Raw genomic sequence first — 17,897 nt, forward strand, 5'->3', positions numbered from 1 at the left:
GAGGAATCGCCTTCCTCCTCTGGCTGGACAGTGGGAGGTTGGGCGGGGGGGGGCGGCCTTGATGGACCTGTGGGAGAGTAATGACATGAATTAGGAGTGTTATGATAAGAATGTTTAATGTTACCATAATGCACATGGTAACATTTCAGTGGCTGCTGACATCAGTCACCATGAGTGACTGCTGTATGCCATGTGGCTGTATGAGATGTAATTCTGTCACCAAGTTGCTGGGAGGTCCCCCTCCCTCCATCTCCCACCGCCAGCAGCTCTGTAACTCCAGTGATTTGCAGCACCTCCTTCTCTGCTGGAGTCAAGTTGGTGAATATTGGAGGGCCACCTCCGGGTCGTTGCCTCTCCCTGTTGTTCTGGGCTCTCTTCTCCTGCAAGGAGGGAAAGAGAACTTTGAATGGGAATGATGGAATGAAGGTAAGGAAAGGATGGGCTACATCTGTAGAGGGTGACTATGAGGGAGTGGTGTGACATTGCCAAATAGCCTCCTTCTGTGATGTTACTTCCTATGATTGCATTAGGATGAGGGTGAGTGTCTGTGGTGGTTAGTCAGATGAGGATGTGAGTAGGTGCAGAGACAGTGAAGGATGGGTGGACCTTGCAAGGTAGTTTGGTGTGAGGAGTGATGTGCAGGAGTCAGCTTGGGAAGGCAGAGTGATGGGGTTGTGGTGACAGGCACATCATGATGTCATTTGAAGTGGCATTGCATTCGCCTTTCCTGACCTTATGAGATCATTAAATTTTTTCCGGCACTGGATCCAGGACTGCCTTATGACATCCCTGCTACTGACCTCCTCCGCAATCTCCAACCATTCCCTCTTGGTGTCTCTGGCTTCTCTTTTGCGCTCATCCCCAGGGAACAGGAGCTCCCTGCGTGCTCTGACACACTGGACCAGCACTTTCAGGGAGGCATCAGTAAATCTGGGTGCAGCCTTCTGTTGGTGTGACTCCATGGCCCACACAAATCTCTGTGATATCCAGCAATTTCCACCTCTCCCAACCACTTTTACCTCTCCTCCAACAACCTTCAAATGAGATGTGTAAAAGGCTGCTTTAAATATCTGAGTTGAAAACGAGTCATCGATGATGACAGCAGAGCTGGTCCGAAACCCGCATGGACTGTTTTAATTGATGTAATTGAGTTAAATGCACGGTGCATAATGCGCTGTTAAAAAGTTGGGATGGTGACCCACACGTACCCGCCCCAACACTCAGGTAAAGGTTCCGGCCTAGATCCTTGCTTTTTCCTCAAAAGATTTCAAAAGGGTAATTAACTCCTTGAAGAGAAAGCACAGGGGAGTGGGACTAACTGGAGAGCTCTTTCAGAGGGCTGGCACAGGCACCACGGGCCGACTGGCCTCCTTCTGTGCTGTATGATTCGATGACACAGTCACTCACGAGAACTGTTACGTTCTGAAATAGAAGCATTTCTAGCCAACATCTAGACATCAGATAAATGTGACTGTTTTTGTTCCTTTAGACTCTGTTTAAAAAAAACGTTCCGTGTGTGTGCCTGAACTTTGATTTTCACCGTGTTGCATAATGTGCCATGGTTTTCTGAAGCACTTGCTTCAAATGGATTATATAAACAAAATGGGATCAAGATGAATCAAAATGATTCATTTCGTGCCAGCTATTCAAAGTAAGCATACTTTTCCAGCAGTTGCTTTTGTATCATTTATTTTATTTAATCTGAGAAGCTAACCCAGAAAAAAATGGTTTTGTCACAAATAGGCTGAAGAGGTACTCAAAGGATTTAACTTTCTATTATTATTTAATATCATATGGGAGTTCCCAGAACTGCAAAATCGCATAAACAAGCAGACAGCTGACAGGGTGACATTCACACTGACAGATTTTGGCTCCAACAAGCTTTTTAATTCTCTTTGAGCTTTTTTCCTCCGGTTGAAGAAAAAAGTGAAAGCAAGAAATCAAATTAAAGGTTTTATTGACAAAGTGACATGTTTACAGCTCCCAGGATTAATTTGGCAATGCTCACCAGCGTTAAAGTGACTCATCCTCACCTACTTACTTCAGCTGACGTGTTATCAAAAGTACGGCTCTCCAACAGCCTCGAGACACAAGCATTCATTAATGGATATCTTCCTAATTAATCAGTTAACCAATTATCAAATACATGTGGGGCAAATTGTTATTAGATGATAAGTTGTACTGTAGATGTTATTTGCCTGGGTGGGATGTGGGCTTAGCACGGTTGGCAGCCATTTGGTAAGATCAGAGTTTGCCCTGTTTACACTGCAGGCGCAGCAAGCCAGTTCCGAGTTTGGAACTTGTCCGACTGTGGTATGTAAGAATGAAATGGAGAGAAAAAAGAAACTTTTGCAACGGACAAGATCTATTTCAGTTTGGCAACAGTGAGACTGTTGAGCTGCTGCTGTGGCTGTACTGGTAAAAAGGTGGTAGTGTGCAGATAATGGCATGCAAATGTGCCTCACGGACAGAGCATCTGCGCACTGTAGAGGCCCCGGGTTGTGTGAAATTGGTATTGATTTCCCAACAGGATAGTCCTTGCTACAGGAGTGGAGATGCTGCCCATAATAGCAGCTCTTTTTCTCTCCTTCGTGATTGATGTGCAGGCATTCACACTACCGCTCAGAGTTGTGTTACTTTGCAGTGTAAATAAGGTAAATGTGTATTTTGCAAAAGTAGCAAACAGATTGAAGAAGCCAATCTCATGTCAACTAAGTATGTAATGCCTTTGTTATCTGTCTGCACTGAATAACATCCTCTTAGTTGTGCTAGTCAGATTATATAGACTCGAACAATTAGGTGCTGCAGCTTCCTCTGGAACTGAAGCACCACTGCATCGGGTAGTGCTACACGTGCAGTGCTACTGAGTTTTGGAAGAAGATAAAGGCCTAGAAATTCGGCTGCGTAACGCCTGTTGTTTGGATGCTATGGGTGTCGAATTGGGACCAAAATGGCATCTGATCAGCGTGCGGACACTTCTGGTGCAGGCCGCGCCGGACGCCATCTAGGTGAGGGCGGTAGGGCAGCCGTTAGGACCGTGCGCTAGAAGTATGGTAAGCAGGCAGATCGTGATGTCAATCAGCATGTCACACTGATTTGATGCCACCGCTGCCATTTCCATCATCATCGCTGGAGCTAACACCCTCTCTTAACCTCGCACAGCTCAACATGCGTTCAGCAGCAGGAAGGACCCCCCACCACACTTTTTAAAGGGATCATCACCAACTTTCAGGTAACTTGCTTTTTGATTTCTATTGGCTCTATGTAAGTTTGTGGAAGTGTTTGGAGTTTTCTAGAGTTGTTTAAAGTTGGTGAGGTGACAGGGAGTGGTGCTGCAAGTGGAGACGGCTTTGGTTATGACTTCAAGGGTTCTGGTCAGACCACTTGCTCTCAGTCCTGGGTGCTCTAGTTGTCATCCCACTTGGCCTGCAGCATGACAGGGAGATGGAGCAGAGGCAACGAAGAAGAGGACAAGCTGCTCGCAAAGGGAGGAGGAGGAGGAGAAGGGCCCTCAGCAGGAGGTCTTACCCACCTAGGGTCTTCTGAGAGCAATTCTCTTATCTCAGCTTGAGCCAGGAGCAGTGTGCGAGGTGTCTGCGATTTACGCAGGAGGTGCTCACAGAGCTCTGCCACCTCTTGCAACCAGACCTGCAGCCTCACACCAGGGTAAGGACAGCACTGCTAATGGCTGTGAAGGTGACCGTGGCCCTGAATTTCTTCATGTTGGGATCCTTCCAGGCTGCAGCAGGTGATATCTGTAGCATCTCCCAGTTCACCGTCCACTGCTGCATAAGAGGTGACAGACACTCTTTATGCCATGAGAGGGAAGTTCATTGCCTTCTTTGACCAGAGAGAAGCAGGCGGAGCGTGGCTTTGCCAGGATGGAGGACATTCCCATGTTGCAGGGCCCCATCAACTGCATGGACGTGGCTTTGCGAATACTGCTTTTAAATGCTGAGATGTACCACAAACGCAAAGTTTTCTACTCACTGAATGTGCGATTGGTGTGCGACCAAGCTCAGCACATTATGACGGTCAATGCCCAGTATCCTGGCAGCAGTCATGATGCTTTTATTCCGTGCCAACCTGCTGTTCCCTCAGTCTTTGAGCACCAAGACAACCCAGTGGGTGGCTGCTGGGTGATAAGGGCTATCCGCTGACCACCTGTCTTATGACTCTGCCCCACAACCCAACCACACGTGGCCAGCATGCGTACAACGAGAGCCATGCTAGCACACAAAACAGCTCAAGCAATGGTTCCACAGCCTGGACCACTCTGGAGGATCCCTGCAGTACTCACAGGAGCATGTGTCCCGACTCATCAGGGTTTGCTGTATCCTCCACAACCTGGCCATCCTGAGGGCACAGCCCTTGTCACCAGGTTTACGGCCACTGCTCAGGAGCAGGTGGAGGACGAAGCGGAGGAGGAGACAGAAGAGGAAGAAGCGGAAGAGGCGAAGGTGGCAGGAGAGGAGGAAGCGGAAGAGGAGAAGGTGGCGGGAGAGGAGGAAGCGGAAGCGGAAGGAAGGATACCCGGGATCGAAACTTCCGCCTGCGGTACGAGCAAACGCAACCCCAATTCCCTATTCGACATTAGCCCCACACCTTACCTTCCCTCTGTTACTGACCATCACAGCATCATCTTGGCCACAATGCTGAATTTAAAGCCACCACAAAACAAACATTCCAATCAAATTTTATCTATCTATACATCAAATATTCCATCAAAAATTCAACTAATCTCTTCTGTGCATTCCCTTAGTGACTGCCTTGTGTGTGCCCTTCCACACTGGAAAGAAGGGGCTCCAAGCTCTGCCATGCCAACTGTGCACCAAGCATTTCATTGTGCATACCCATCAGCCTTCTTCTGTAGGCCGCCCCATCAAGGTCTTCATCTGAGTCCTGTGCAACAGAACTTGAGTGCGACCTCGCTCTCCGGGGAGCTGGCACCTGCGCTACCCTTTCCTTCTGCCCTGGCTGCAGGCCACTCATGCCTGGTGTCTCAACATGTGCAGATCCCCCGTCTAACTTATCCTCTAAAGTATGCGGAGTGTCAGTATAGTAATCTCGGATGTAATGCTTAAGTTATCCACTAGATGGAGACAAATGCTAAGGGTTCATTTACCAGTGTTTTAAGGTAAGCCCTGCTACACCAGTATTTAGGTAATGTGGCATTATGGGTAGAATGACATCATAGCATCCTCCATGTTTTGCTCGTGCAGTAGAATTAGAGTGCATGCCTGTAGCTGTACGAGCTCTGTTCTCTCCTTATTCTGTGTAATTAAAAGTAAAGTTTTGAGTTCCTGAAGTCTCACTTATCGTAGTTATTGGACCTTACTACTCGGTTATAACAGTCAGTATCTGAGCTGGTGGCTGGGAGCGTGAAATCAAGTGACGGTGTTTCTTCTTCTTCACTCTCCTCTCCCTCTTGTTGTTCGACCACTGGCTGGGCAGGCTGGATTTTAGTCTGAAATGAGAAAGGCACATGGGTAGGGTTGTGGTGAGGGGTGGTGGGGGTGGGGGAAGCAAGAGCTGCAGGCTTACACAATGTGCCGATTGTAAATCAGAAGAGATTGTGGGATGAGGACGAAGTGGGATGTGAGAAGGAGAGTAACCTATGAGGATACCGGCATCTTGTATTCCCTCAGCCCCACCACTGGCCATGGGCTCAGTCATGTCCCTGCCAAGAATGGCCAGCACTGTCTCCTCCAAAGGGGTGAGGTGAAATTGTCCCTCGCCAGTTAAGGTCTGCTGGTGTCTGTTATGCACCACCTTTTCCTGCAAGAGAAAGGTAAGTGTGTCAGTGAGTGTGGTGCAATGTGTTTGGGTGATGTGCTTGCCATGGTTGAATAGCTGACAGCGTGTTCCATCTGTGAGATGTGAGTGTGAGGCTTGCAGCAGTGGTAGGTGTCTCCGGGGAGGTGAAGTTATGAATGTGAGGTGTGAGTGGTGATTGCTAGAGATTGTTGGTGGGTGAGTGATGGGAGTGTGGTGCATTGAGCAGTGTGTGAGGTTTGTGGTGCGGATGGTGGGATATGGCATTTGATGATGAATTCATTGACTTTGGCCACTCGTGTGAGGTCATTAAACTTCTTCCTGCATTGAGTCCAGATCCTCGGGGCTCTACTGCTGGCATTGACCACATTGGCTATCTGCTCCCACTGCAGTCTTATCTGAACGCCAGGGGCCTAGCACCCAGGACATGGCCGTAATGCCGGAAGAACATCAATGATCTCACTAGAGCTGTCAAGGTAAAACTATTGAACTTTTACTGTCTCTTTACACTTCCACAACCTACAGCCTCACTAATCACAAGACTCACAGTACTTACAAAACTCCCCTCCCCCTCTCCACCTTCACTGCTACAATCACTGTGTGGTGTATGTGCCTTTAAGAGCCCAGGTGTGCTGTAATACCGGTAATTGCCACTCGGGCTATATAAGCCTGTATATTGTGTATATCGGCTGGAACCCCCCCGGACTTTGCTTAGTAAATACCTATGAACCAACTCCTGTCTTCAGTGTCTTTATCAACACACGGGCACTACAGTGGCGACGAAGTGGAAACGGACTTACCTGCAATTCGGCAGCACCTCAAGGACATCGATTCCTCAGGCGTCCAGAAGACTCAAGGAAGTGAGAGAAGCTGTGGTTTCACCAGCTGGCTAAGCTGGTGGCAGGTACTGCGCTAATCCTTCCTGGGCGTCAGGCTGGGGCTCCAGCAGCTGGCTCTACAGCTGAGACAGGCAGCGAAATCGGAGGCAAGCAATAACGGACTGGGAGGGAGCACTCAGGAGACGGCCGGCGCGGCAAGCAGGTCAGCGTTCAGACCTCCGGCGGGAACGAGTCTCCAACAGTAAGTTTAAAAAAAAAAGAGAACGGAAACCGCAGTAAACAGCGTTGTTATCGGCAGCAGCGGCGGGAAAGCACGGGAAGCGCCATATCTTTGCTACAGAAAAGAAAAAAAAGCACGGGAAGCGCCATAACTTTTCTGAAATGCCTAAGTCTGGTAATATTGATGCTTTTGATAGTGAAATAGAGGATTGGACTACATACGTGGAAAGAGTAGAGGTATATTGCACTGCAAATGGAATAGAAGATGAAAAAAAAGCTTCAGTACTTCTGAACTTAATGGGCGCAAAGACATACGGGCTGTTACGAAATTTAATCACTCCAGCCAAACCAAAGGATAAGAATTTTAAAGAAATTGTTGATACCCTGCAGGAGCACTTAAACCCAACACCGCTGCTGATAGTGGAACGATTCAAGTTCTTCAAGAGAAATCAACACAAGAAGGAAAGTAACGCTGATTACCTAACCGAATTAAGAAAGCTATCAAAGTACTGCCAATTCGGGGCAGGACTATCAGATTATCTTCGAGACAAATTCGTTTGCGGTCTCTTAAGTGAAGGAACACAAAAAAGACTGCTTTCTGAAAAAGATTTTACATTGGACAAAGCTTTCAGTATGGCTGTATCATACGAAGCAGCAGCAAAAGGAGCTGCAGAGATACAACAAAAGACACAGGACTTCGGCACCCATGAAATGACACAGGGTTTCGAAAGATGTTATCGCTGCGGCAGATCCACCCATAACCAGAGGGACTGCTGGTTCAAGGACAAAGCATGCAGGCAATGCGGAAAGATTGGACACATTGCACGGGTATGCCGATCTGGACAAAATAAATCCACTGACAGAAAAAAAAAATCAATAAAGAAAAGTACAGGAAGGTACAAATGATGACGGACAGTAGCTCCGAAGACCAAAAGAGCGATAGCGACTTCGAAAACAAGAGACTAAGCTGTCTCAAATTACATAATGTACTTGCCAAAGATGATTACCAAACCATTTGGGTTACCCTCACAATAGCAGGGTCCCCAGTTAAAATGGAGCTAGATACAGGATCAGCTCTAACCGTAATAAATCGACGGGATTAAGAGAGGCTATTTTCGCATATACCTCTAAAAGACACATCCATTATCTTAAAAACATATACGGGGCAGAAAGTATACACCAAAGGAAAAATAAGGGTGCCTGTTGTAAACAACGGCAAAGAAATACAAAAGTTGTATTTATACATTCTACAAGATGGTGGTCCACCGTTGTTGGGACGTGAATGGATCAGGAAGATACGTTTAGACTGGCACTCCATTCAGGCACTGACGGTGACCAGTAAGGAAAAAAACAATGATGACATCATACCTGAACGATTAAAAGACATCTTGGCCAACGCCAAAGAAGTGTTTCAAGAGAAACTAGGAACCTTGAAAGGCATCAACGCCTCAATAAAAGTGGAAGATGCAGCAATTCCCAAATTTTTTAAGGCAAGACCGGTGCCATACGCAATACGTCCAGCAGTCGAGGCAGAGCTGGAGAATTTGGAAAATGCAGGCGTATTATCCAAAATAGATTGGAGCGAATGGGCAACACCCATCGTTCCAGTCATGAAAAAAAGCATTGAATGAAGAAAAATCTGAAGAACATAGAAAAATTCGCATCTGTGGTGACTTCAAGGTGACTGTAAACCCGGTCCTTCACACAGTACAGTATCCTCTTCTGAGGATAGAAGATATTTTCGCCTCACTATCCGGAGGGAAACGTTTCACCAAAATTGACTTGGCACAGGCATATCTACAGATGGAGATTGAGGAGGCCTCTAAAAAGTATCTCACGATAAACACACACAAAGGCCTGTACCAGTACAATCGACTGGTTTTTGGAGTAGCATCAGCTCCAGCTATCTGGCAAAGAGCTATGGAGCAAGTCCTGCAAGGGATTCCGGGGACGCAATGCTACGTAGACGACATCCTTATAACAGGAGAAAACGACAACGAGCACCTTGCCTATTTGGAGCAGGTGCTCACTAGGCTGAAAGAACGGGGCCTACGAGCGAATCACCCCAAGTGCGAATTTTTCCAAAATCAGATATCATATTGTGGCCACATAATTAATAATGAAGGGTTGCATAAGTCACCTGAAAAAATTGAAGCGGTTATAAAAGCCCCAGCACCTGAAAATGTTTCACAATTAAGGTCGTTCCTGGGATTAATAAATTACTATCATAAATTTTTACCGAACTTATCAACTCTTCTACACCCTCTTAATGAACTTCTACAAACAGGAGTGATTTGGAAATGGAACGAAGACTGTAAACGTGCCTTCCATAAATGCAAAGACTTAATCACATCCGAAGAAGTATTGGCTCATTACAACCCATCACTGCCAATCAGACTGGCGTGTGATGCATCCCCTTACGGCATAGGAGTAGTATTATCCCATAAATTCCCTGATGGCTCAGAACAGCCGATAGCTTTTGCGTCACGCTCATTAAGCTCAGCTGAGCGTAACTATGCCCAAATCGACAGGGAAGCACTCAGCCTGGTATGGGGAGTGAAGAAATTCAACCATTACCTACACGGACAAAAATTTACCTTGTTGACTGACCATCAACCCCTCATCTCCATATTCAACCCTAAGAAAGGTGTTCCCATTATGACAGCGCAAAGGCTACAGAGGTAGTCCCTTTTTCTAGGGGCACACCAATACAACATAGAATACAAAGGGTCAAAACAGCATGGGAATGCTGACGGTTTATCGCGCCTACCTTTGCCAACGGTAGAAGAGGCACCTACAGTAGACCCAGTAGAGATGTTCCACTCTACCATAGTGGAATGTCTACCAGTGACAAATTCTGCCATTGAAAGGGAGACGAGAAATGACCCGACTCTCTCACGGGTCTACGATTTAACAGTGAAGGGATGGCCAGCACATGGCGAACCACTGTGGCCAGCATTCTTGCAAAGAAGAGAACAGCTGTCAGTGTGCCGAGGAACCTTGATGTGTGGATCCAGAGTGGGGATTCCACCCAAACTCCAGGATAAAGTGCTAAAGGAGCTTCACGAGGGGCATCTGGGTGGAGTGAAAATGAAGAACCTAGCTAGGGCGTTTGTATGGTGGCCAGGTATCGATGGAGACATCGAAGAAATGACCAAGAGCTGCCTAGGATGCCAGAAGGTCCAAAACGCTCCACCACAAGCCCCTCTACATCCATGGGAGTGGCCCTCATCTCCCTGGCAAAGGGTGCACATCGACTTTGCTGGTCCATTTATGGACTCAATGTTCTTAATCGCGGTTGATGCACACTCCAAGTGGCCGGAGGTAATAAAGATGTCCTCCACCACCACGGAAAAAACCATCACAGTATTAAGGACCATATTTGCCAGGAATGGGCTGCCGGAACAGATATGTTCTGATAATGGACCGCAATTTGTGTCCGAAGAATTCAGAAAGTTCTTAAAAAAACAATGGGGTTAAGCACTACACGTCCGCCCCATACCATCCCGCCACCAATGGATTGGCTGAAAGGTTTGTCCAGACCTTCAAGAAGGCCATAAAGGCCATGGGTAATGAAGACATAAAACTTCAGCACAAGGTGGATAACTTCTTATTCGCATACAGGAATGCAACACATATGGTTACCAACCAAACTCCCGCCATGATGTTCTTCAATAGAAACCTAAGATGCCGGCTGGATTTGGTCAAGCCCAACATCAGAAGGGACGTGGAGAACCGGCAGTTTCAAGGCATGAATGAAAGGCCAACTAGAACCTTCCAGATAGGTCAACAAGTTTTGGCCCGGGACTACCGTACCGAGAAATGGCAGCCTGGAACTATCTGCACACGACTAGGACCACTGATGTATACCGTGGACATCGGAGAAAGCATAATAAGGCGCCATGCTGACCAAATCATAAAGTCATCCGAAAAGGGACAACCTACACCACAACTCTATACATCTAACGATGAAGTAGAGTTACCCATATCTACCTCCGATCCGGTGATACTGGAACCCGATGAACCCGACACTGGCATTCAAGCCGAATCAGCCTTGCCAGAAGATCCTACTACACCACCAGAAACTACTACACCCCCGAGGCGTTATCCGGACCGAGTCAGGAAGCCTCCTGAGAGACTAACTTATAATTAATTAACTACAGCAATGTATATTATTTTGCTTATAAAATGTAATTAATAATTACTTAAAATATGATGTACTAGTTAGCTAAAAGGGGAGGAATTGTGGTGTATGTGCCTTTAAGAGCCCAGGTGTGCTGTAATACCGGTAATTGCCACTCGGGCTATATAAGCCTGTATATTGTGTATATCCGTTAGAACCCCCCCCAGACTTTGCTTAGTAAATACCTATGAACTAACTCCTGTCTTCAGTGTCTTTATCAACACACGGACACTAGACACTGCATCACACTTCACTACACCTTCTCCTAATACGCACACACTCACCACTATTACATCCCTCACACCCACAACTCACATCTCACATAATGACTCTGCTATTCCACCATGACAGGCACATTCACTAAACACCTCACAAGACTCTCACTAACACATTCCCTTCTTTCTTGGAAGCTTGGCCTGTTCCTCCACTGGCAAAGAGGCTTCCACTTTCTTTCTTGCAGGAGAAGATGGCACACTACTCTAGGCAGCATACTGGCACTGGGGGAGGAAGTGCTCGGCCCCACCTTGAAGAAAGCACGCTGGCCGTCATGAGCAGAGGCAGAGTCAAAGCCGTGGTGACTGGCAATGTTGGAGGAAAATTTGTGCAGGGATTCTTCATATCTAATCCTCTTTGTCCCTTCTGACTTCTACCTCACCCCACACGCTCTGCATGACAAGCCGCAGATACTTTCACTACCCACTCCTCTCTCTCTCTCTCTCTGCTCCCATTCACAAGCTAACCCTTTGTCCCTCTCTTTCAGGTGCTAAGAATGTGGATGCCCCATTTCCAGTGGAGGAAGAGGAGGCCAGTCTTCCAGAAGATGAACTGTCACTTGATCTGACCCTTGCAAGCACCAGCTCAGAGACTGGCGCTACTCGGGAGACAAGTGCTAGCTCGCCGGAGGGTCTAGTTCTGCCGCAGAGGACTCAGATGCTGACGTTAAGGGCCCAAGCTACTGAAAAAGACTGCTGGGCATCTGCCATCCTTTCCCAATATGGCGGGCAGAACACTTCTTGCTCTCTATATTCGCGGCTTAGTACGTCGAGTTTATAGGCCTCTGTTCTTGTTCGCTAATAATGCTAACAATTATTTTTGAGCTTATTTATATTATTTGCTACTTAGATTATCCCCTGTTAGATTTATTCACAACACCACTGTTGTTCACAATTTATATCACCAAACCAAGTTTGGTCTTTACTATTCCCAATATTTAACTTCAATCGATGCTTATGTAGGCAGACAGTAAACTGTAGGGCAATATAAAGATCAATTGAATAGTGCTTCTCCAAAGTATATTTGGATACCATATTGCCGATGATTCAAAATGAAGCTGATGAGGAAAATGTGCTCTTCTGTCACTCATTAAAGAACAGGAATTCGATATGCAATTAAATGAGTGCAACAATTAACACAGAAATTCATAGAAATGTTGGTGCAGAGGAGAGTATTTCACCTATTATGTCTCAGCCGGTGCTTGCTCTCTTATCAAAGATAGCTCTACTATTGGAGCTTTCGACCCTAATCCCTTTTTTTTATTAATTCCTGGGATGTGAGCGTCGCTGGCAAGACCAGCATTTATTGCCCATCCCTAATTGCCCTTGAGAAGCCACCTTCTTGAACCGCTGCAGTCCATGTGGTGAAGGTACTCCCACAGTGCTGTGAGTGAAGGAGTTCCAGGATTTTGACCCAGCGACGATGAAGGAACGGCAGTATATTTCCAAGTCAGGATGGTGTGTAACTTGGGGAACTTGGAGGTGGTGGTGTTCCCAAGTGCCTGCTGCCCTTGTCCTTCTAGGTGGTAGAGGTCGCGGGTTTGGGAGGTGCTGCCGAAGAAGTCTTGGCGAGTTGCTGCAGTGCATCTTGTAGATGGTACACACTGCAGCCACGGTATGCCGGTGGTGGAGGGAGTGAGTGTTTAAGGTGGTGGATGGGGTGCCAATCAAGCGGGCTGCTTTGCCCTGGATGGTGTTGAGCTTCTTGAGTGTTGTTGGAGCTGCACTCATCCAGGCAAGTGGAAAGTATTCCATCACACTCCTTACTTGTGCCTTGTAGATGGTGGAAAGGCTTTGGGGAGTCAGGAGGTGTGACACTCGCCGCAGAATAACTAGCCTCTGACCTGCTCTTGTTGCCACAGTATTTATGTGGCTGGTCCAGTTAAGTTTCTGGTCAATGGTCACTCCCCAGAGAAAGTAATTGCCTGGCACTTGTGTGGTGGGAATGTTGCTTACCAGTTATCAGCCCAAGCCTGAATGTCGTCCCGGTCTTGCTGCATGCGGGCATGGACTGTTTCATTATCTGAGGAGTTGCGAATGGAACTGAACACAATGCAAACATCCGCACTTCTGACCTTATGATGGAGGGAAGAACTAGCAGCTGAAGATAGTTGGGCCTAGAACACTGCCCTGAGGAACTCCTGCACCGATGTCCTGGGGCTGAGATGATTGACCTCCAACAACTACAACCACCTTCCTTTGTGCTAGGTATGACTCCAGCCAGTGGAAAGTTTTCCCCCTGATTCCCATTGACTTCAATTTTACAAGGGCTCCTTGATGCCACACTCGGTCAAATGCTGGCTTGATGTCAAGCACAGTCACTCTCACCTCACTGCTGGAATTCAGCTCTTTTGTCCATGTTTGGATGAAGACTCTAATGAGGTCTGGAGCTGAGTGATCCTGGCAGGACCCAAACTGAGCATCGGTGAGCACGGTATTGGTGAGTAAGTGCTGCTTGATAGCACTGTCGACGACACCTTCCATCACTTTGCTGATGATTGAGAGTAGACTGAAGGGACGGTAATTGGCCAGATTGGATATGTTCTGCTTTTTGTGGACAAGGCATATCTGGGCAGTTTTCCACATTGTCGGGGAAATGCCAGTGATGTAGTTGTACTGGAACAGCTTGGCTAGAGATGCGGCTAGTTCTGGAGTACAAGTCTTCAGCACAACAGCCGGGATGTTGTCAGGACCCATTGCCTTTGCTGTATCCAGTGTGCTGAGCCGTTTCTTGTGGAGTGAACTGAATTGGCTGAAGACTGGCTTCTGTGATGGTGGGGACTCAGGTGGAGGCCGATATGGATCATCCACTCGGTACTTCTGGTGGAAGGTGGTTGCAAACGCTTCAGCCTGGTCTTTTGCACTCACGTGCTGGGCTCCGCCATCATTGAGGATGGGGATGCTCACGGAGCCTCCTCTTCCCATTAGTTGTTTAATTGTCCACCACCATTCACGACTGGATGTGGCAGGACTGCAGAGCTTTGATCTGATCCATTGATTGTGGGATCGCTTAGCTCTGTCTATAGCTTGCTGCTTCCACTGTTTAGCATGCATGTAGTCCATGTTACAGCTTCCCCAGGTTGGCACCTCATTTGTAGGTACGCCTGGTGTTGCTCCTGGCATGCTCTTCTACACTCCTCATTGAACCAGGGTTGGCCCCCTGGCTTGATGGTAATGAGGGATAGGTCGGGCCATGAGTTTACAGATTGTGGTGGAATACAATTCTGCTGCTGCTGATGGCCCATACCGCCTCATGGATGCCCAGTTTTGAGCTGCTAGATCTGTTCTGAATCTATCTCATTTAGCACGGTGGTAGTGTCACACAACACGATGGAGGGTGTTCCTCAGTGTGAAGACGGGACTTTGTCTCCACAAGGACTGTGCGGTGGTCGCTGCTACCAATGCTGTCATGGACAGATGCATCTGCGACAGGTAGATTGGTGAGGACGAGGTCAAGTAGGTTTCTCCCTCGTGTTGGTTCTCTCACCACCTGCTGCAAGCCCAGTCTGGCAGCTATGTCCTTCAGGACTCGGCCAGCTTGGTCAGTAGTGGTGCTACCGAGCCACTCTTGGTGATGGACATTGATTGAAGTCCCCACCAGAGTACATTCTGTGCCCTTGCTACTCTCAGTGCTTCTTCCAAATGGTATTGAACATGGAGGAGTACTGAGGGAGGGCAGTAATCAGCAGGAGATTTCCTTGCCCATGCTTGACCTGAAGCCATGAGACTTCATGGGGTCCGGCGTCAATGTTGAGGACTCCCAGGGCCACTCCTTCCCGACTGTATACCACTGTGCCACCACCCCTGGTGGTTCTATCCTGCCTATGGGACAGGACATATCCAGGGATGGTGATGGAGGAGTTTGGGACATTGGCTGAAAGGTATGATTCAGTGAGTATGACTGTTAAGCTGTTGCTTGACTAGTCTGTGGGACAGCTCTCCCAATTTTGGCACAAGTCCCCAGATGTTAGTGAGGAGGGATTTGCAGGGTCGACTGGGCTGGGTGTGCCGTTGTCGTGTCTGAAGCCAGTGCCTAGGTCAATGCTGGATGGTCCATCTGGTTTTATTCTTTTTATTGTTTCTCGTAGCAGTCGTGTACAGCTGAGTGGCTTGTTAGGCCATTTCAGAGGGCAGTTAAGAGTCAACCACATTGCTGTGGGTCTGGAGTCACTTATGCGCCAGGCCAGGTAAGGACAGCAGATTTCCTTCCCTAAAGGGCATTACTGAACCAGATGGGTTCAATAGTTTCCTGGTTACCATTACTGATACTAGCTTTTTATTCCAGATTTATTTAATTAACTGAATTGAAATTCCCCAGTTGCCATGGTGGGAGTTGAACTCACATCTCACAGACCATCAGTCCTGGTCTGGATTACTAGCCCTGGTCTGGATTACTAGCCCTGGTCTGGATTACTAGCCCAGTGACATTACCACTATGCTACCGTTCCTGTGTTTCCTAATTTTACCCTAATATTTTCCTCTAAGTGTTTATCCAGCTCTCTCTTAAATGATTGGCTCAGCTTCAATTGTTATTTGTGGTAAAGCATTCCATATCCTAATAACCCTTTTTGCAAAATTTCTTCTAACCTCCCTTATGTATTTTTAGAACTGAGCTTATACCCTATGTTACTGATTCACTGGAAATTATATTTCACCATTTACTCTCAAATTCTTCCCGTCATGTTTTTCGGTTTTTACACAAGATATAGGGGGAAAAATTCTTGGAGCCCCACTTGGGCCGCTAATGTTGCCGGGGCGCTACGTCTTTGCAGGCCTCCCTCCCCTGATTAGGGGCCTAGCACTGCGCGCACTGGGGCCCTGCTGGACCACCAGGGAGTGGGGTGCCTGGAAAACAGCCCGACACTCGAGAATTTCTGAACTTTTAACCACCCACCCGCTCCCAAACCCACGCGCTCTTGCAAGTGAAAATTTCCCCCATTGTTGCAGAAAACCATCCTGAACACGCTCAAGAAATTGACTAATTGGATAATTGGAGGTGTAAAGCCGGCATAAATAAGTATGCCAGCCTCTCCTACCCTTTTAGATCAAATATTTGATGTTCTAAAGTTCCAGTTCATCAGTCCCAGCTACGAAATGGAAAACTCACCCAAGAGTTGATGTCTTTGCATGTAACTAATTAATGCCGGCTTTATACCGAAACATCGCTACGTGTGATTTCCACCATCCAGTGTGCAGCTTCCGTGATACGACCGCCAACATTTTCCATCGCTCGTGTAAATAGCCCCACCCCCATGCAAAATACCCTCCCGCGAGTTTCCTTGATTTATGCGAACAACGTACTCGCCAAACGTGTAGACGCAGCACTGCCCGTGTCACCTGACATCAGCATCACTGTGATCTCTGGAGCTTGATAACAATTTGTCATTTGCCATTTTCTTTTCATTTGCCTCACTGAGTCCAGCGCTATTCTTAACCAAGTCAGTCTTGGTGCTCCTGAAATTTTTCAGATCCCTCCCGCCCCCGCCCCCCCATCCCCCCACCCCGCCCCCGGCGCCACTCGTTCAAAAGAGCCAAGCAGCTGGAATAGGCATACCCCTCTTCCACATAATCATTGGGGAGGAAGAGGAGCTGCAGAGGTGAGAAGCTTTGAGAGTGAGGTGCAATGGCAGAGTGCAAGCGGTCTGATATATTGCCCGAATAGGTGGCGTTGTATTCATACTTGTTTGCCTCCAGTTTGTACATTCAAGTGCAGGCAAACGGGCTGCACAGGAAATTTGGATGTAAGTTCCCATTGACAAGATTGGTATAGAAACTGGCAAAGATTATAATGTCATTTTATTACCTCCAACTTGTCTATACTTAACCAATTACTTAGACTTTGCCTTTCTTCCATCCCTACATTCTATTGCCTCTGAAATCACCAGCCATTTGAAAGTGGCATTCGTTTCCTGGGTGACATGATTAGCGCTGGATCTATTTTTTTTTAATTTAAACTGTGGCTGCCTGTGGAAGACTACTTCCGTTGCTAGTAATACCAGATTTCAGCATAGATTAAATGAAATTAATATGCTATATGTCAAATAAGAGATAATGGCCTAGAAATTCAGTGGCCTGCGCCACCCGTTAGCGCCCTAAGAGGACACTTAGTGGGTTTTGCGCCACTGGCCATGCCTCTCGCTAAATTTAGCGGGATGCTAATGGCGGCGCTAGCCGTTAGCGCTGCGCTGCTACCGATGACATCATCGGTGTGCACAGCGCCCCGCTACCGCCCCGATCGCAAAATTTAGTAGCGCCCCCTGCTTAAATGCCAGCCGCAATTTGTGACCAGTTCAGGGGGGCCTACCTGCGGCGGTAGAGGTGCTGAGGTACGGGGTGGCCATTTTTTTAAAGAAGGGGAGGAAGGCCTGCATGTGGCGCTGCGGCACGTTGCGCTGCAATTTTCAGTTGCAGCGCCCCAAGAGGGATGCGGGGCGCCTCGAGTAGCGCCGCGCTTCCAACTGGGGCGATGAAACTGAATTTGTAGCGGGCGGCTGCGACTCCTTCCGGGGCGGTACTTTCGGCACCCTGGTGTGGCTGGCATGGGGCGCCAGCGAATTTCTAGGCCAATGTCTCTCCAGTAAGTGCTCAGTTTTGATTGCATAACACAGG

The sequence above is a fragment of the Somniosus microcephalus genome, chromosome 11, assembly GCF_052327205.1.
Source record: "Somniosus microcephalus isolate GS21.2 chromosome 11, FLI_Smic_1.0, whole genome shotgun sequence".
Classification (NCBI taxonomy): Eukaryota; Metazoa; Chordata; class Chondrichthyes; order Squaliformes; family Somniosidae; genus Somniosus; species Somniosus microcephalus.